We start from the raw sequence: 15341 nt of genomic DNA on the forward strand, positions 1-15341 counted from the left end.
TTGTGATTCTAACCACGGATGAAATATTTCCCTATGTTGTACAACACATGGATGTGTCTGCTAGAATTACTAAATGGCTAGTTCGTCTGCAAAAGTTTGACTACACGGTACAGGTAGAAAGCACGACAAGGGCAAGTTTGGGGGGACTCATGACCTACCAAGTCTTTGAAAGGAAGGAGAAGCAATCTAAGGAAGGAGAAGTCCGATTACCTCCAGTACCACCGATGGTAGAAGGAGCATACTCTCTCTACTTTGATGGAGCCTACAAGCGAGCATCCGACAAAGCAGCTGCAGGCATAGTGGTCTTTGATGACAAAGGGACAAAGGTATTTTCGTTGGGCCAATTGTTAGATTCACATTCTAACAATGAAGCTGAGTATGCAGCACTAACCAAGGGTTTACAATGGTGCGTCTCGCAAGGTGTACAACGCCTTAATGTATTTGGGGATGCTCTACTTCTGGTAAGGCAAGTAAATGGAGCATGGACATGCAAGAATCCTAGTTTAAGGACTCACTTAAGTGGTGTAAAAACCTTGTTGGGTAAGTTTGAAGAAGTTCAAATACACCATATCCCAAGGGCTCAAAACCAAGAAGCAGATGCCCTAGCAAGTGAAAGACTACAGGAAGTGGTGGTTGGAGCAATAAAACTAAAGCTCCCTCTATTTCAAGGAAGTGATGCCTTGCCTGACATCATGCATTTTTTGGAAACAGGGGAATGCCCATCAGATTTAACAAAGGGACAGAAGCAATGGCTGACGCGGAAGGCCACAAGGTATCGACTCATCAATGACGGTTTGTACTGTAAGGGTAAGGACCAAATACTCAGGAAGGTCCCTCTCTCTCAGAAAATCACGGGAGTAATTGCTAGTTGTCATGACGGGGTTTGTGGTGGTCACTTTGCCCTAGACATAACAAGTAGGAAAATCTTGCAGGCAGGCTTCATATGGCCTATCCTCAACCGTGATGTACACCATTGGTGCAAAACGTGTAAGTTGTGTCAAAAGGCCGGCACTAGGTCACTTATGCCTGAACCACAGACACCTATTCTCTCATATGGCCCATTTGAAAAATGGGGTATCGATGCCATTGGGCCATTACCTAGGGCCAACTCAGGAAAATTCTACATTATCATGGGGGTCGACTACATGACTAGATGGGCAGAGGCTACAGCCACCACTAGAATCACAGCGGTAGAGGTAGCTAAATTTATCTACGAGCACATATGTTGTAGGTTTGGCACACCTTTAGAGATCATCTCTGATAGAGGGCCAGGTTTCATAGCAGACTTGGTAGGAGAATTAATGCAGAAACTGGGCATTACAAGGAGGCACTCTTCACCATATTACCCTCAATGTAATGGCCTAGTTGAAAAGGTAAATGGAATGGTTTCTAAAATTATTACCAAGCAGGTAAACAATCATCCTGGAGACTGGGATAAGTATCTACTACCAGCTTTATGGGCCTACAGAACTTCATTTCGTACATCCTTGGGATTCACACCGTATCTTCTAGTATTTGGTAAGGAAGCAATCTTGCCCATTGAAGTGCAACTACAAAGTCTCAGAGTAATGGCAAGCCAGCTTCAATAGCCCAACATGCATTTGAGAGATCACATCATCAACTTGGAAAGACTGCAGCTAGACAGAGAAGAAGCAATAAATTATTATGCAGCACAAGCAGAGCATAGACGGCTTAGCTTTAACGAGCATCTCCGGAAAAAGGAATTGAAGAAAGGAATGTTGGTGCTCCGCTACGACAATCGCTTCGACACGCGCAAGGATAAGAAACTCCTACTCCGATGGAAAGGCCCTTTCATCATCAGGAAAAAGTACGCCAATGGAAGCTACCAGCTTATGGAGGCTGATGGAAAACTTCATAAAACCAGGGTAAATGGGTGGCGACTTAAACCTTATTTTCTTCGATTTGACCAGGCTCCACCAATTGACATTCCAGATGAGAACACACCATCAGCCACCACCTCCGACGATAATGATCAAACAGATGAGCTAGAGACATGAATGCCTCTAGCCAAAAGGGGAGGGCTAATGATTGGGGCTTTTCACAAGCCAAGCTCCCATACCCCTCTTCTCTCGTCCCCACCCCATGAAAACCCCCTCAGGGAGGGAGTGATAAAAAGCATTGGAAAAAGTAAGAAAAAATAAAGTATGATTATATAAATATATAAGAAAGGTAAAATAGTCCACCTCATGCCTGCGGGGTAGCCCATCCCCATCTTGCCTCCTTTTTCTTCACTGTTGCCCTGCCGTGTGTCCCTTTTCCTCTCCTCCACTCAAAAGGTCAACCCCCTCTCTCTTCCCCTTGTCCTTTCTCCTTTCTCTCTCCCCTCAAGCTACCCCACCTCTCACCAATAATGCATTATAACTCACCAATAATGCACCCTAACTCACATGAAACTTACCCTATCTTTCAAAATAGTATACCCCATCCCCTCTTTCTCTCTCCTATCATATCCCATGACCCAAATACCCCCCTCTCTCTCTAAGGGGCGCCATGTCTCTTGTCTTGTAGCTAAATAACCTCCCCCACACTCACACACACACACACTCAGTTTCACTGAAAAAAGGTGCCCACAGACCCATCCCCACCCGGTGGTTACCTGATTTTTCTTGTGTTCACACACATCTGCACACAGATTCACCTCTGAACACACTCCCCTCTCTCCCCTCTTGTAATTACTTTATTCTCCATGTCACCTCTCACTTTTTTTCATCAACCCATCTCTCTCTATTAGTCTCTCTCTCATGAGACTGCTGTTCTGGCACATATACACACAGCCAGACAAGTGGGGCCCACAGTCACATGGCCTATGTAGATAATGATTTCTTCATTTCTAAATTCTAGAATTTCTCCCCCCTCCTCCCCTATATAAAGAGGGGTCACCATCACACTAAATACACACACAACATCACCAAAGAACACACTATGCACTGTGTGTGCCTAGTGCACACACACACACCCACACCATCACCATCACCGCAATCACCATGCTTGTCTTGAGCATGACCTCTACACCCTTGGCTATGGAAGATGAAGGACAACTAAATGAAGGATGATGGCCATAATCCTCGTGCGAGTCTTCGCCATCAACTCCAACCTATCCGCCATGTGCTCTACCACTCTCTTCCTTCTCATTCCCCTACCCTATGCTCCCCATTTCATCGCCTAATTCTCTAAATAAAGCTTGAGGTTTTGTGAGGATGTTTTCTTGCAATGTTTTGCCCATGTGAGGTGTGCGGAATCGCCACCTAGTCTTGTGTTTTGGAGTGAGCTTGTGTATATGTGAAGGGTGTGCGGATTCACCATCCTTTTGTGATGCCTAAGTACTAAGCCGCTATACCCCCTCCCTCACTCTCTCTCTCTCTCTCTCTCTCACTTGATCTCATTCCCTTTCCTTTTCATCATTACTCCCAAGCATCCATCTCTCTTGGATGAAAACTTTGTTATGGTGGTGTGTTGTTAGCGTCCTAGCCGCTGAAGCTAGGTGGTGCCCCCCGTTTGCTTTACCATGACAGGCTCGAGACGCGCCATTCGGTCCCCGGTGTTTTAGAGGCCGTCGGGGTTCGGGGTTCGCTTTGCTCCCGTCACTAGTATAGGTGAGCATAAGAGTCCAAGTCTATGTATTTTAAGTTTGGTAAAGTGAAGAAGAGAGTCCAAAAGACACTCACGCACTATGCATAGTGAGTAATGAGTGGAGAAGCTTCAACATCAAAAACCCTTCTTGGAAATGTGGAAGCTATTGAGATGTCCTTGGATATCACATGTGCTACATTTGTTCCTTGAAGCACCCAACAACTCATTTTTCACACCGCATGATTTTCTTGAAAGTACTCTTGTGTGCATAAAGAGTGTCCCATACTTGGCACTTGCATTACGCACTCTTACTTTATTTCTCCCAAGCACTCACCTTGCATGAACAAGTACGGAACTTCCAAGTGTTCAACCCCAATAAGAGCGTATACCAAAGGCATTTTTTCCCACTGGGTTTTTCCCTTTGGTCATTCAGGTTCTAGACCCTAATTTAAAAACACCCATCACTCTTATCTTGTATATATTACTTCCAACAACTGAAACCAATAAAGAATTTGTTACACGATCTTCAAAGAGATAAAGTGGGGCCACATTGTTCTCAACCACTCTTCGACAAGAGCAGCTCTTATCTTCAAAGATACCAACAAAGCTCTATGGACAAAGTGGCAAAGAAAATCAAATTGGAGATGCCAGTGCACACATGTCAAAGTCTCAAACATTTTGAGATACGAGCTCCATTAAAAAGTCAACTGCACAAGGAGGCAAAGTATCCAAAGAAGCAGGTATCATCGACCAACTGCACAAATGGAAAGGTAAAGCAAGATGTGCAACAACATGCACAAATGCCTCGTCCACAACATCCAAATCACAAGAACACATGTTCATCAATCAAAGGCAAATGGGCACCCTCTTTGAATAAGCAAAACATGCCTGATATAACTCAATCAAGGAAGGGGGGAGTCTCATCAACAAGAAGACCAGAATACAAATGGTCGTGTCAAGGGACGACATGCGCTAGGAAGGGGGGAGTGTTTGGAGGTGATAACAACATACAAGTGCCCACCTAGCCAAGGCGTCGTTGAGTCAGTCGGCCAAAGTTTTGATGTGGTCACATTATTTTTCCGATGTTTAATACATCAAACCCTGTAAAAGTCTAATGACAATCGCCTATGTCAAGTCTGAGTCAAAGATGTAATTTTTCCAATGATGTATGTAAAGGTCCATGAGAAGTTGGCCGCCGGCCACTTTAGAAAGCCCTAGGTATATAATACACTAAGGTTAGTAAGAAAAGAGAGATTATTTTTTGAAGATAAGGGACTATTGCGTTACGTACAGAGAGCTACCTCTTTGCTCCAACTTGTAATCATCGCTTCTGTGGCTACGTTAATCCAAATTCAGTATTGTTTCTTGCATTGTGTTCCTCTTACTTTGCTCTTTCATTCAAGTGTAAGCATTCAAGATTCGGTGAAGGTTTCAAACGCGTCCGTTAAGGCCTTAAATCGTTGTTTTGAGTGTTTATATGCGTATTTTATGTTGTTTTGACCCTAGGAGAGGCTTTAGGGACCTAAAAACGACCCTTTAGGATCATTCGTTTACTATTTTGGCGTACTATGGGATGAACGATCGCGATCTTTGTACCTCTCCAGAATGCTGTGACAATGATAGGATATGTTCCTGATAGTCCCCTGTAGCTTCCCTTCAAGTTTTGTGCGATTCCCATATGATTTGCATGGTGAACGGGCGTGATGACTGTAGAGCTGTGTAGAAGGACATAGGCAGATTACTTGGCTTTAGTGCGATCGATTTGCTTGTAGAGTTAGTAGTTGCATCTCTTCGAGTTCACTTCATTAGGATTGACACCCTAGTGAGTTTCCATGCCTCATCCGAGTCGCTTTCCCTCTATCGATAATTTTATGTTGATGCTTGAGAGCTATGCTATGGACGTCCGTCACGGCGACCCGCAAACAGCCATCAAGGTCACGACCAAAATTAGGCATTACCAACTTCCAATTAGGGGAAAGTTCTAGGCCCTATGACCTAACATTGGATGTGGTAGAGCAAGGACCAAAGATTACATGGCCACAATTGCTACATCTCGCACCAAAGGTAAGGCGGCAATGGTCCAAAATGGTAAGTACAAGGCACTCCAAAGCAAAGGTAGCCGGAGCAATTTTGGGTTGCAACATGGATGACATCCTTCCAATTGTCAATGTCAACATAAAAGGTAAGAGGGTTGGAAACACCTACATTGATGGAGGTGCACAAATTTGTGTGCTGAGTGAAGCTATGATGCTTCAGCTAGGGATTGAGGTTGACAAGCCTTCTCCATGCAAGGCAAAGATGGAAAACAACGCAAAAGTAAAATGTTTAGGTGTGGTAAGTGCTATGAAGATAAAAGCTTTCAACACTAAGGTAGAAGTAGATGTTTTTGTGATGCCTACTAAGGGGGAGGTCTATCCATTAATCTTGGGAAGGCCATGGCTGATGGCCATGAAGGAAAAATAGGATTGGGGCACTGGCCTTCTCCGCATGACTGGTAAGAAAGGGGATACAATCTACTATGACATGAAGACTGGCAGCACTAGTGAGTCTTCCACTTCTGAGGAGGAGACCACATCCACCGACGAAAGTGATAGTTCCATCAATGTGATGGGTATCATCATGAAGGATATACAAAGGGTAAGCACAACTAGCGGTCCGTCACCAGAAGGGCAAAGCAACGAAGAGGAAAGTAAATCACTGGCCTAGGAGAAAGTAGGTTGAAGGGTATGTTGTCTAAGGAATTAACAATTGAGGAGAAAGATAAATTCTTACAAATGTTGATGGGATTTCCCAACCTTTTCATTGAAAACTATGAAAGAATCACAGGAATTACAATACTGGAACATCATATTAAGCTGAAGGAAGGGGTAAAACCAGTTGTACAAAAGCTACAACGGCTGGGGGTCATACAAGAAAAGGCACTCCTGGCTGAGGTAAGGAATCTACTAGAAGCAGGGTTCATCTATCCTGTAGAAAACTCAGAGTGGGTGTCACCTGTAGTAGTGATGCCTAAAAAGTATGGTAAGTGGAGGGTTTGCATTGGCTACAAACCACTAAATGCAGCTACAAAGAGAGACCACTTTCCTCTCTCTTTCTTGGATGAAATTTTGAATGAAGTGGCGGGTTTTGAATGCTACACCGTGTGTGATGGTTATTCCGGGTATTTTCAAATACGCATAGCCTTGGAAGATCAGCTAAAAACCACTTTCATTACGCCATGGGGTTGTTTTGAATACAAAGTTATTCCATTTGGTCTCACAAATGCACCTGCTGCATTCCAAAGATATGTCTGTCTTTCAACCGTTCTTTCGAACATCCATAAGAGTGTTCATTGATGATTTTTGTATATATAGCCCTCGCATTTCACACTTAGAAAAGGTAACTGAGGGTTGGAAAGGTTGCAAAGCCTAGGTGGGCAATTAAATGTGGACAAATGCCACATTGGGGAAAGTAGAGTCATTCTGTTAGGCCATGAAATTTCAGCGAAAGGTATCAGCACGAATCCAAGTAAGGTGTCCGCACTCATAGCCCTACCTTCACGAACAACCACACGTCAACTGGTCTCTTTTTTACAGAAGGTGAGGTACTTGAGTAGATTCATACATCTGCTATCACAACTTGTTCTACCACTGCAACAACTCGCTCAAAGATCAACTTTCACCTGAGACGAGGAGAGCGAACATCACTACAACAAGGTAAAGGAGGTCTTAGCCACCCTACCAACTATCTCACCACCTAAGTGGGATGAAAAATTATATGTCACCTCAAGTGTGGGTGATGACTCATTGGGGGTTGTGCTACTCCAGAAGGATACAACAACAACTTTCATGAGGCCAATTTACTTCTCCAGTCGAATGATGACAGAAGCAGAGAAAGGTTTCACCCATGTGGAACACCTAGTCCTAGCCCTTAGATTTGCAACTACAAAGTTCAGGTCATATTTGCTGCTTAGGCAATTTGTAATTTTAACCATGGATGAGATGTTTCCCTATGTTGTACAACACATGGATTTTTCTGCTAGGATTACTAAATGGCTAGTTCATCTGCAAGAATTTGACTACACGGTACAAGTGGAAAGCACGACAAGGGCAAGCTTGGGGGGGCTCATGACCTACCAAAACTTTGAGAAGAAGGTGAAGCAATCTAAAGGGGAAGGAATTCAATCAGTTCCAACGATGGTAGAAAGAGCACACTCTCTCTACTTTGATGGAGCCTACAAGCGAACATCCAACAAAGCAGCTGTAGGCATAGTGGTCTTTGATGACAAAGGTATCAAGGTATTTTTGCTTGGACAATTATTGGAATCACATTCTAACAATGAAGCTGAGTATGCAGCACTCACCAAGGGTTTACAATGGTGTGTCTCGTAAGGGGTAAAGTGCATTAACGTATTTGGGGATGCTCTACTTTTGGCAAGTCAAGTAAATGGAGTATGGACATGCAAGAATCCTAGCTTGAGGACTCACTTAAGCTGTGTAAAAACCTTGTTGGGTAAGTTCGAAGAAGTTCAAATACACCATATCCCAAGGGCTCAAAACCATGAAGCAGATGCCCTAGCAAGTGAAAGACTGCAGGAAGTGGTGGTTGGGGCTATAAAGCTAAAGCTCCCTCTATTTCAAGGTAGTGACACCTTACCTGACATCATGCATTTTTTGGAAACATGGGAATGTCCACTGGATTTAACAAAAGGGCAGAAGCAATGGCTTACCTGGAAGGCCACAAGGTATCGGCTTATCAATGATGGTTTGTATTGTAAGGGTAAAGACCAAATACTTAGGAAGGTCCCTCTCTCTAATGAAATTACGGGGGTAATTGCCAGTTGCCATGATGGTGTTTGTGGTGGTCACTTTGCCCTAGATATAACAAGTAGGAAAATCTTGCAGGCTGGTTTTGTATGGCCTAGCCTCAACCGTGATGTACACCACTGGTGTAAGACATGTAAGTTGTGTCAAAAGGCCGGCACCAGGTCACTCATGCCTCAACCACAGACACCTACCTTTCATATGGACCATTTGAAAAATGGGGTATAGATGCCATAGGACCATTGCCTAGGGCCAACTCAGGGAAGTTCTACATCATCATGGGAGTCGACTATATGACTAGATGGGCGGAAGCTACATCCACAACTAGGATCACAGTTGTAGAGGTAGCTAAGTTTGTCTATGAGCACATATGCTGCAATTATCACCAAGCAGGTTAACAATCATCTTGGATATTGGGATAAGTATCTATTCCCACCTTTGTGGGCCTACAAAACCTCATTCCGTACATCCTCGGGGTTCACCCCATATTTGGTATTGGGCAAGGAGGCAATCTTACCTATTGAGTGCAACTAGAAAGTCTCAGAGTGATGGCAAGCCAGCTTCAACGGCCCAACATGCATTTCAGAGATCACATCCTCGACTTGGAAAGACTACAGCTGGATAGAGAAGAAGTAATCAATTATTATGCGGCACAGGCAGAGCACAGACAACTTAATTTCAACCAGCATCTTCGGTGCAAAGATTTAAAGAAAGGAATGTTGGTGCTCCGCTACGACAATCGCTTCGACACACGCAAAGATAAGAAGCTCCTCCTCTGATGGGGGAGGGCCCTTTCATCATCAGGAAAAAGTATGCCAATCAGGAGTTACCAGCTTATGGAAACTGATGGAAAGCTTCATAAGACCAGAGTAAATGGTTAGCGGCTCAAACCTTATTTTCTTCGATTTGATCAGACTCCACCTATCGACATTTCTGATGAGGATACACCATCAATCTCCACCTCTGACGACAATGATCAAACAGATGAGTTAGAGGCATGAATGCCCCTAACCTTACGGGGAGGGCTAATGATACCAGGTTAACTGTATCGCCCTCTAACCCGGCCTGAGAGTCTAAAGTTCTTGGTTTTCGAAGTCGAGAACCGCATGAATCAACCCATTCCGGGAGCCGGAGGTAAAGAAAACCACAAAAATAGCTTTTTTTTCTTATTCTTACTGCCGCCACCAACCCCACACTCCCTCTCATTTTTTTCCTTTTTTTCGCTCTTCCGCGAAACCCCGCAGGGCGCATAACATAACTACCTTCATTCATGGCGCATCGTCATTTTTTTTTTTAAGTCTCTCTCTCTTTCATTATTTTCCACAACCATCCCTCTCTCTCTTACCTCACTCTCCCCTCCCTCTCTTCCCTCTTGTTTTCTCCCACCGGCGGGCCACCGTGCTCCTAAGAACAATAATACTCTCTCTCTCTCTCTCTCTCTCTCTCTCTCTCTCTCTCTCTCTCTCTCTCTCTCTCTCTCTCTCTCTCTTCTTTCCCTCTTTCTCTCTCTTTCCCCTACTATCTCTCTCTCTCTCTCTCTCTCTCTCTCTCTCTCTCTCTCTCTCTCTCTCTCTCTCTCTCTCTCTCTCTCTCTCTCTCTCTCTCTCTCTCTTCTTTCCCTCTTCCTATGGATACCATCGCCAGGGTTGCATACTTTCTCTCTCACACACACTCTCTCTCTAATAATTCCCTACCTTACCCCACCCAGTTGACCCTTAAACCCCCCCCTCTTCGCTCGCTAACGGCCAAAAGTAGCCCCCCCCCCCCCCCCCCCTCTCTCTCTCTCTCTCTCTCTCTCTCTCTTTCTCTCTCCCTCTCCCGGTTCAGGCCGAAGGCAGCCGCATACGAAGTCTCTCTCTCTCTCTCTCTCTTCCACACCCACACACCCCACTCCCTCACCTTCTCCCTCCCTCGCCACCTCACCAGGCCTCTCTCTCTCTCTCTCTCTCTCTCTCTCTCTCTCTCTCTCTCTCTCTCTCTCTCTATGTGCTCAAGCCCGCAGAGGCACCGACACACTCTCTCTCTAGCGCTCTCGTTCAGGCCCGCAGGCATAGATAAAACAGTCTCTCTCTCTCTCTCTCTCTCTCTCTCTCTCTCTCTCTCTCTCTCTCTCTCTCTCTCTCTCTCTCTCTCTCTCTCTCTCTCTCTCTCTCTCTCTCTCTCTCAGTGCAGCCGTTTTTTGACCTAGTAGACAGCAGTCCACTCTTTTGATCATAACTTCTTCATTCGAACTCCGATTTGGGTGATCTATAGCCTCAATCGAAGAGCACGAAGTCCTCTACGCATTGATGTAAAGACAGAAATTTTCAGAGTTATGGAAGGTGTTTCTGTAGCAGCATTTCCGAAGTGAACAGGTTCAACAAAATTGATTCTCATCTCCTATTTTACATACAATGTCTTCCGGCACTCGCAAGGGTTCTTCTTCTTCAACAAGGTCCACAACCATTGTGGAAAATGATCCAAAATCTCCTAAGTGTGGAGATAGCAACACAACCACCCAACCAACGACATCGAAAACCATGATCATGGCGTACTTGGTATCATTGCAAGAGACCGTAAACAAACAAGGCGAAGACTTACGAGCACTTGCAATGGAGAATGGCACACTAAGGGTACTTGTGGTTGAGAATGAGAATCTCAAGAGGACACTTGAGATGCAAACAACACGTTTGATGCAACTTGAAGAGGAAGTCAAGGAATGTAAACGCTCTCTTGTGGACTTGAATGCTTTGAAGGAGCGGATGAGCAAAGTAGAGCATGACCATGTATTGAAAGAGGAGAAATTTGACACTATGAGCCGGGATGTATGCGACATGAAAAATGTATGCACAAACAAGTCTTGGGCTGATGTATGTGGTAGCAATGTGGTTTCTAATTCCTCACTCATGCAAGCTATGGTTCAAACAAAGAATGTTGAGAATGTAGATGTGGAGGAGTTGAAGGAACGGGAGCGACGTTCCAAGAACATTGTTATTCGTGGAATTCGCGAAGAGAAGTTAGAGACACCTCCTTCTCTTGCCATTGTTATTGAATATTTCTTCAAAACCCACTTTGGCATGTCCGGAGTTATGGTCTATGGAGCGCATAGAGTGGGGAAGCAAGGAGCTCCTCGCTCGGGAGAACGGCCAATTGTATGCACCATGCCGGATGAGACCAAGCGAAAGATTATCCTTGATAATAGTTGGATCTATTTGAGGAATACAAAATGTTTTGTATGTGAAGATAGCACTATTAAGCAACAAAATATGCGTCGCAAGGCATATGAGGAAAAGAATAATAAAAACAAGGAAATCTCTCATGAAGAAAATGTGCCCAAGGAGGAGGCAAGTCTCTCAAGCAAATAGGGATGTGTGACCTATGAGACCGAGTTACAATTGAAAATATGCTTTTGGAATTGTAATGGATACCCATGGAATGCGGGGGTTGGCATTGATGAACTAACAAGCAAAGCCGATGTTGTACTTCTTGTTGAAACTTGGGAGCATGATACACAAAGGATTAACGGCTTGGAGGATTACAATGTACATTCATTGATGTGGTCAAAGAATCTCAAGCAACGAAGAGGACAAGGAGGGTTAGCATGTATGGTTAAGAAAGGATTGGAAGATTTTGTATCAATTGTGAAAGATGACAAGTACAAACGTTATGTATGGCTGAAAATTATGACACCAAAAAGAGCACCCATTTTTGTAGCCGGTTGCTACATTCCTCATCATGATTCTCCCTTTTATGCTTGCATGGATAGAGATCAACCATTTTTTGATTTGGAAGAGGACATTGCTTATTTCAAAGGTGAAGGTGATGTTATTGTATTTGGGGATATGAATGCTCGCACAAAAACATTGCAACATGATACTCAACAATTTGATATGACATACATTTCAAGGGAGTTGGAGGAAGTTCACTTGTATGATCGTACTTCAATGGATGTGAAAGAGCCGGATCACTATGGAAAGTTACTTTTACACATGTGTAATAGCACGGGTATGCTCATTACCAATGGTGTATCTTTGTGGAGTGGAACCAATGGATTTACATGTAGAAGACATAATGGGGATAGTGTGATTGACTATATGCTACTCTCTGAAGCCATCATGTATCGCATAAAGAGTTTTATGTTTGGCCAATGGACCCCGGAATCCGACCATCGCACCTTATGTATTGACCTTTCATGTGGAGAAGCAACTAAGCACGATAATCTCAGCCAAAGGAAAGAGAAGTTATCACTATGTATGGATTTCAAACGGGCACCAATGTACATTGAAATGGTTGAGCAAAAATTATGGATGACAAAGCTTCAATGTGATGCACCATTGGAAACTAAATGGGAAGCTTTCAAGAAATCTATTTGTTCTTGTGCGGAAGAATGCTTTGCCATAAAGCATCTCCATGGTATCAACAAAGATAGATCACGCAAAAGGTGGTTTGATAAAGAATGTCAAGATGCTCGAAAGTCCTTGATAAAGCTTGATGCAACTATGGACAAAGACAACTATCAAAGTCATTTGCATACATACAAGGCATTGATTCAAAACAAGAGAAGAAGATGGGAAGTAAAGCAACAAGAATTTCAAGTCCAAGAAAAGGCACATGCATGTGGAAGATTTTGGAGAAACTTGAGAGGCAAGCGGGTTGAGAATTTTGGTAACTTGAGTCTAGTGGATATGTACACACATTGTAGGCAATTATATGAGCAAGAAAATACTGAAAAAATGCCATTTTATGGTTCACTCCCATGTATGCCGTCTTTTTTTACTATTGAGGATGTATGCGGTGGGCTTGAAAAGTTGGCCACTCGCAAAGCGGGAGATCTTCAAGGTATCAAGCCGGAGATGATCAAATGGACGGGAGATTTTACCCATGAGTGGATGTGTGATATGTTCAACCTTGCACTTCAACATGGTATGCCTTATGATTGGAGTACTAATTGGGTTAAGCCTTTGCATAAAGGAGGGGATGTAAAGAATGTAAGCAACTACCGGACTATAATGATTGGGTCTCTTATGGAAAAGTAATTTGGGTGCATAATGGAGATGAAATTGAGTGATTGGGCTGAAGAGAATGACAAGCGTGCAAAGGGACAAGCGGGTTTTCGTCGATGCCATAGCACCATTGATCATCTTGTCACTCTTCGTGTTCTCATGGAGGAAAGTCGGTTGAAAGGCAAGCGATTGTATTGTTGTTTTGTGGACTTTAAGAAAGCCTTTGATATGATTCCACGTAACAATTTATGGAGAAGGATGGAAGAACTCCAAGTGCCAAGTGAGTTTATGCTTGCGGTTTCTCGAATCTATGAGAAGGTGATTTGTCAATTGCGCATGGGAAGAGAAATTTCAAAAAAAATTGTAAGCACTATTGGGGTTAAACAAGGATGTCCATTGTCACCAACTCTCTTTGGTCTATGCATTGATCAATTGGAACAAATGGTACTTGACTTTATGCAAGAAGAAGGCATTGAAGAGGTCACTATTTGCAATGCGGTAATCATGCTTTTGTTGTATGCGGATGATGTAGTGCTTCTAGCACACACTTTAGAAGATGCACAAAAGCTTATGGTTGTCCTTGAGAACTTTTGCTTGCATAGTGGGCTGATTGTAAATGAATCCAAAACAAAGGTTATGCTTGTGAAAACCAACCATAAGGAGAAGCCATGCATTGTGTACAACAACGAGACACTTGAAGTTGTTGAGAGCTTTAAGTACCTTGGCCTTGAGGTTCCATCCAATCACAAGTGGCATGAATGTGCTATGCGTTGTTTGGAAGCGGGAAAGAGAGCATATTATGCATTTGAGAACATGTGTAATGCGGGAAACATCAAGTGTTGGGTTCTCAAGAAGTATCTTTTTGATGCATTGGTGACACCGGTTCTTCTTTATGGAGTTGAAGTGTGGGGTGGGAGCATCTCAAAGTCTACTTGGAAAGAGTTTGAGAATGTCCAAAAGCGTTTTCTTACAAACTTTCTCCAAGTTAAGACACAAACACCATATATGCTCCTACTTCTTGAGTCGGGATCTCTTCCAATTGAAGTTATGGGCATGGAAAGGGTTGTGGAGTACATGATAAAGATGCGTCAAAACCCCTCATATCGACTTCCTACAATTGCATGGGAAGCAAGCAAAAAAGTTCAAAAGATGCATAAAAGCAAGATCTTGAGCACGGGATGGATGCAAGACATAAAGAAGTGGTTTGGGAGATGGGATGCATTACACTTGCTACATGATGCTTCAATTGACTCTCAAGTGAATGAAGCTTTTCTACAACGCCAATGTATTACGGTTTGGGAGAAATCCGGTGGGTCACGCTTCATACATTACACCACCTATATTGCCCCCAACTACAAAACCATGTTCTTCGCTGAGAGAGGAAACCGTACTCACACTTACATGCTTGAGCCTATTCCCTTGTCCGCGATACGCACTATCGCAGCAATTCGACTTAGCTCCCATTTCCTTCGATGCGAGATAGGGCGTTGGGGCAATGGAGAAGAGTCAAATCGATTGTGCACATTATGCTCACTGCAAGTTCGAGAGTCTGAGTACCACACACTACTAGAGTGCTCAGCTTTTGATCACATCCGAACATGCTTCTCTCACATTTTCAGCCATAACTTAGACCTACACACTTTCCTCTCCCAACCAAAGTGTGGGCTCTCCATTGCGACTCTCATCACTACAATTTTGGAGCATCGAGAGTCACTCATCAGCCGTACACATACTACATCACATGTAGCTTTGGTCCCATAGGTCATATTTGACCTCCGAGGACGATAATAAAATCTATCTATCTCTCTCTCTCTCTCTCTCTCTCTCTCTCTCTCTCTCTCTCTCTCTCTCTCTCTCTCTCTCTCTCTCTCTCTCTCTCTCTCTCTCTCTCTCTCTCTATGTGCTCAAGCCCACAGGCACCGACACACTCTCTCTGGCGCTCTCGTTCAGGCCCGCATGCGCAGAT

The sequence above is a fragment of the Adiantum capillus-veneris genome, chromosome 4 (assembly GCF_014529385.1).
Source record: "Adiantum capillus-veneris isolate H3 chromosome 4, ASM1452938v2, whole genome shotgun sequence".
Classification (NCBI taxonomy): domain Eukaryota; kingdom Viridiplantae; phylum Streptophyta; class Polypodiopsida; order Polypodiales; family Pteridaceae; genus Adiantum; species Adiantum capillus-veneris.